The 5999-nt window shown below is 49.5% G+C and overlaps 1 pseudogene across 1 annotated transcript; it reads left to right on the forward strand.

The window, feature by feature from the left end:
- Positions 1 to 3758: 3758 nt before the first annotated feature.
- Positions 3759 to 4942, forward strand: LOC308517047 (ubiquitin-like-conjugating enzyme ATG3; annotated as a pseudogene). The gene is made up of 2 exons: positions 3759 to 4639; positions 4880 to 4942. The product of its transcript is annotated as a ubiquitin-like-conjugating enzyme ATG3 (transcript).
- The last annotated feature ends 1057 nt before the right edge of the window (positions 4943 to 5999 follow it).

A 5999-nucleotide genomic window follows, 5' to 3' on the forward strand; every position in this document is an offset into this window, starting at 1 on the left:
TTCTTTGGTTTGGTAAAGCCAGGAATCAGAAGGAAGCTGGTCCCCACATCAGCCTGGTTCCACCTACCTCTAGGCTTAAATATAAAAGAGATAAAATGTATTTTTTAATTTAAGTCATTGCTCTTTGTAGTTTTTAATTATAAGTCCAATTCTCTTATTACAAACCTGGGGCAAGTGAGGCTGGAGTCAGGCATGGACCTGTGCAAGGCTGGACAACGAGTCATGGCAGGGCCAGTACAGAGCTGAGACACCTGCCTTCTTTTCTTGTGAGCCCCTGGGCTGGCTCCTCTGACCTCTTCCTCCAAGGTCCTGCACCCTCCCAGGGGAGCCCCTGCTTCATCACCACCCATGGGGGTCGCCCAGAGGCTGTCCCAGGTGAAGGCCCCGGGGGCCTGGGCCAGCCCTTCCCATCTGGGCTGCGTGTGTGCTTCGTCAGCCCCAGGTCCTGCCTCCGCGCCTCCCTTCCCTAGTCTCCCTTAGGACCCAGGGTTCCTGGGTTCTGATTCACCCTCCTCTAAGAGCAAAGGTCCTCAGGGTTCCCTCAGCCCAAGCCCTGTCCCTGGTAGATGGTCACCCTGGTGCTGGTTAGACACCTAAGGGTGACAGAGAAGACACTGCCTCCCCGACAGTCCAGCCCAGGCCCTCTGACCTCCGACGGGGACACTTGTCCTGCACATGGAGCTGGACCAGCCCCGCTGAGCCCCGGCCCTGTCCACTTGGGCAGGGGCCAGAGCTCCCTGAGGCTGCCTTTCCATGCTCGTGCACATTTGCTGCACTGCCCCTTTCTGAATTCTGCACCCTGAGAAGAAGTTTGGGTGGGAGAGTGGTGGAAAGGGAATGTAAACTCACTGAGGTTCTCCTCGAGGGCTTGGTTTTGATGTCCGTGGGGCTGCAGAAGCTAGTCCAGGCCTCGCTGGCCCAGGAAGGGGCCCAGCACAGGCTGATCCCTGTCTGTACACCATGCAGAGTGCTGCATGTGCTTCATACATTATCTGCTTTAATTTGCATAACAAGCCTCTTGGGTACACTCAATTATTAACCCATTTCACAGACAAGGAAACTGAGGTGCAGAGAAAGCTGTCCACAGTCACTGCCCCCCAAAATCCAGATTCAACAGAGGTGTGTCCTTCTCCAAGACCCTCACTCCTCCTGGGACCCAAACCTGCCCAGGCCCCTGGAGCAGGCTCACCACCTCCCAGTGCCCCTCCCGCCGTCCTCCCACAGCCCACGGCAGGACAAACCTCCAACTTGCAGGATAGATTATGAATAAGGCAAAAGAAAGTTATCCTGGCCCCTGAGCATGCCTTAAGTATTTAAATTCTTTTTCACAATTATCTCAAATAGTAATTATTGCAGGAGCAGATGCGCTATCACAGACAAGAAACCACCTGCCTTCCCATTTCTGTCAAAAGTGGAAACACTGACATTATTTTTGTGATTCACTTCAATAGCTGTTTTCACTGTAAATACCACCTTAACCACAAGAAAAATACCCTGGGTGATGCTGGGGGTATTCGAGGTTTTTGGAGGAATTCTTCCATGAGGACAGAGAGTGTTTCCCAAGGACATGGGCAGAGAGGAGCATGGGAGAGTGCCCCTCTCCATGCCCAGGGGACGTGCACCATCTCAGAGAAGGACGGCATTTTGGTGGCGTCACAGGGTATTTTCCCAAACCCCTTCCTCCTCCCTTTCCCCACCTCTCATCCCCACTGTCAACTCCAACTACCTCTCCAGGGCTGCCCACCCTCCAGAAACAACTCATTCACCCCAAAGAACACCAAAATGAAGGGGCTCCACCCAACCCCATTGGGAATGAGGAGCCTCATCTCCAATAAGAAGCTCTAAGAACTCAAAAATTGAAAGGGACCAGGCTTCCATGAATGCCACATTCCAAGGTTGCAGGTCTCTAGTCTCCCAGTCAGGCGCAGGGAAGTTGAGGAAGAAAAAGAAGTATCAGGAGCTGTAGCCTAGAAATGCCCCCTCACCCTGTCCAGCAAGCTCCTTCCTCATGGAGCTATATGGAGGCAGAGCACCCCTCCCTCTCAGTCAGAGCTGGCTTGTTGGGGTGACTGACCTCCTTGGGGTATGCAAGCAGGTCCTGAAAGTCACTATGGGAAGGAGTGTCCAACTCTGGGTGAGGGAGAGGCCCTCTAATGAGGTAAGATAAGCCATGGCCAGGAATCAGGCATCCAGGATTCTTGTCCCGTGCCTGCCACCAGGTGGCCTTGGCCAAGCTGCCAATCCTCCCTGGGTCTCAGCATCCCATCAGTCAAATGGACAGGCAGTCTTGGAGGAGCATTTTGGCCTCATTCCTGGGTAGTACAAGTTGGGTAAATCTCTCCTTTTCACAATCTCCAGTGTTCTCATCTGAACAGCAGTGCTCTCCTAGCTCTACACACCCAAGTCATTATGCTATTGTCATGATCAATTATTATCATTGAGCACTTGCTAAGTGCCAGGCACCGTGCTCAGTATTGGCATATGCTATGCATTGTCAGTTTGCTTGCACGGGGCCTCCATGCTGTAGTCCTTCCATCATCCCATTTTACAGATGGGGGACTGAAACTCAGAGAGTGTAAGTGAGTTGCCCAAGGCCACACAGCTAATTGGCCAAGACACACATGACTGCAAACAGACAAGTTACTGACACCCACTACATGCCCCTAGAGATGGAACTCTTCTCATTTCCAGGATGTGGGCATTGAGTCTCATGGGAAGTAGTGGATTTGGGATTTTAGCAGGTGTCCCTGATGGTTAGGGAGGAGGAGCTTGAGAAGAGAGTAGCAAAGATGGGTTCAGAGAAGCAGAGCGGGAGGGGTTCAGATGCAGCCGGGCTGCTTGAGAGCCACAGGACTCAGATTCAGCTCTCAACTGCCTCACTCTTTCCCAGTGTCCCTCTGCTGCCCTCGTGTGATCATTGTAGTGAACGCAGCTTTTCATAGCTTGGCATTCTGGGGGAGCCTCCGGAGTCTGCTTTAGTAAGGAAGGGATGGCTAGACTGGACAAAAGACAAGGGACCCTAGAGCATGGGGCACAGCCCTTCTCTCTAGTCTCACTCACCTCACTCCAGCCACTGCACTCCAGCACAGTCTTACTTCCCAGCCTTTGCACTTGCAGCCTTTGCACTGCCTGGGACATTCCTCCCTGCCTTTTCACATGGCTACCTTCTCATCCTCCTGCTTCCTGGGAGGATGACATCTCCTCTCTTTAACCTAGGCCCCTGCCGTTGTTCTCTGCTCTCAGCTCTGCTCTGTTGTCCATCTTCAAACCTGTCATCATCTGACATCACATTTTAAATTTGTTGACTATTTTTTCAGCAAAATAATGTCAGCTCCAGTGCTTGGCACACAGCAGGTGGTCAATAGTGACTTTTAAACAAATGACGCATGAAGATTCCCATCAAATGGGCATCCCCACATGTTCACACCCATTATAACTAAAATGGGGCACTCGCTCACAAGTTTGGGTCCTATCTTCCCAAGGGACCCAGCCCTATTCTTCTGCCCCTCCTGCCACAAGACAGTCCTGCAGAGAATTAAGGACAGCAATTGGAGGCCCTGTTGACTGAGCCCTCCATCGTCTCCCAGGATGGAGTCTCCAGGGATTGCTGTCCATCTCAGAGTCCTTTGAAGGGTGTGGAGCTGAGCGCAGGCATCAGGGAGCTCAAAGAAGAGCAAAGCAAAGCTGTACATCTCCTCCCTTGTTGCAAGCATAGACCTTCAGTAATGTGGTCTGTAATGAGCTCCATCTGCCCCAGGATGCAGAATATGATTAACACAGTGAAGGGAAAGGCACTGGAAGTGGCTGAGTACCTGGCCCCGGTCCTCAAGGAATCAAAATGTAAGGAAACGGGTGTTATCGCCCCAGAAGAGTTTGTGGCAGCTGGAGATCACTTAGCTCACCACTGTCCAACATGGCACTGGGCTACAGGGGAAGAATTGAAAGTGAAGGCATACCTACCAACAGGCAAACAATTTTTGGTCACCAAAAATGTGCCATGTTACAAGTGGTGCAAGCAGATGGAATATTCAGATGAATTGGAAGCTATCATTGAAGAGGATGATGGTGATGGAGGATGGGTAGATACTTATCATAACACAGGTATTACAGGAATAACCGAAGCAGTAAGGAGATTACACTGGAAAGCAAGGATAGTATAAAACTCCAAGAATGCTCAGCATTATGTGAAGAGGAGGAAGAGAAAGATGAAGGAGAAGCTGCAGATATGGAAGAATATGAAGAGAGTGGATTGTTGGAAACAGATGAGGCTACCCTAGACACAAGAAAAATAGTAGAATCTCATAAAGCTAAAACTGATGCTGGAAATGAAGATGATATTTTGCAAACCAGAACATATGACCTTTATATCACTTATGATAAATATTATCAGACACCACGATTATGGTTGTTTGACTACAATGAGCAACGGCAGCCTTTAACAGTTGAAAACATGTATGAAGACATCAGTCAAGATCATGTGAAGAAAACAGTGACCATTGAAAATCATCCTCATCTCCCACCACCTCCTATGTGTTCAGTTCACCCATGCAGGCATGCTGAGGTGATGAAGAAAATCATTGAAACTGTTGCAGAAGGAGGGGGAGAACTTGGTGTTCATATGTATCTTCTAATTTTCTTGAAATTTGTACAAGCTGCCGAAACCGGTTTGGCTTAGTGGATAGAGCGTCGGCTTGTGGACTGAAAGGTCCCAGGTTCGATTCCGGTCAAGGGCATGTACCTGGGTTGCGGGCACATCCCCACTAGGAGATGTGCAGGAGGCAGCTGATCGATGTTTCTCTCTCATCGATGTTTCTAACTCTCTATCTCTCTCTCCCTTCCTCTCTGTAAGAAATCAATAAAATATATTTTAAAAAAAAAGAAATTTGTACAAGCTGTCATTTCAACAATAGAATATGACTACACAAGACACTTCACAATGTAACAAAGAACTTACAGTTTATTCTAATCATTGGTTCTGATTTTTAAAGAATTAACCCATAGATGTGACCATTGACCCTCTTAATCAATATGTACAATTTCTCTAATAAAGGGACTTATATGTTTATGCATTAAATAAAAAATTCCACTACCAGACTTATTTGTTTAATGAAAAAAAAAACTCAAGAAACTTATCTTCATGCTGTTCCATGCTGGTACAGAGAGGTTGCAGAAATGAATCTGGTCTGGATATACTGCCCTTGGGAAGGACACACGACTCAGTCCCCTTCATCCTGAGACCTTGGGCAAGTCTTTCAGCCTCCTTGGCTTCAGCTCCTCTTAGGTACACTGTGGGTCTAGTGAGAATGATCACAAAGTTCCCTGGGACCCTGGGAACCCCCATCTCATTGCATTGAGCCGGTCCCTACTCTGAACCTGTGCCTTCAGGAGCACCCCCTCCTGGTGTGCCTTCCTGCTCCTCCCACTACTTACTTCCCACCCTCCTCTTATAGCTCAAGGGATGGCAGGCTTAGCAGGAAAGAGAACTGTGTCATTGGAAAAGGGACTGTGCCCAGGCCCAGCGGGGACTGCTAGTGACATAAAGAGCTGTGTCTCCTGCTGGGCACCCTTCTAAGATGGCCTGACAGAGCTGCCTGTCGTTGTCCTCTTCTGGGTAGAGGAGGATGGCCTGGCCCAGGCCTCGCCACACAAGCCTCTCTTTTGCTGTGTGACAAAGTTAGGGGAGGCAGCCACCCACATTTACTGAACTCCGCCTGTGTGATGTACCCTTCCCTGAATGTGCCCCATTAGTGCTAAATGAGAGGCGCCTGAATCCCATTTTTCAAGTAGGGAGCCTGGGGCTTGGAGCAGTCAGCAACCCACACCACCCAGCTGGTCAGTGTCTCCAAGACCATGGTCCTGGTCTGGCACAGCCTACTACAGCTCAACCTGCTGGGCCTCTCATTTCCCCCTCTTACCAGAAAGAGAAGAGTTTGGGCCAAATGTCTTCTGGATGCTTCACACCACCCTATTTCTCAACTTTCTGATTCTCTGGGTTTCAG

The sequence above is a fragment of the Myotis nattereri genome (genome assembly GCF_964212035.1).
Source record: "Myotis nattereri genome assembly, chromosome: 3".
Taxonomy (NCBI): Eukaryota; Metazoa; Chordata; class Mammalia; order Chiroptera; family Vespertilionidae; genus Myotis; species Myotis nattereri.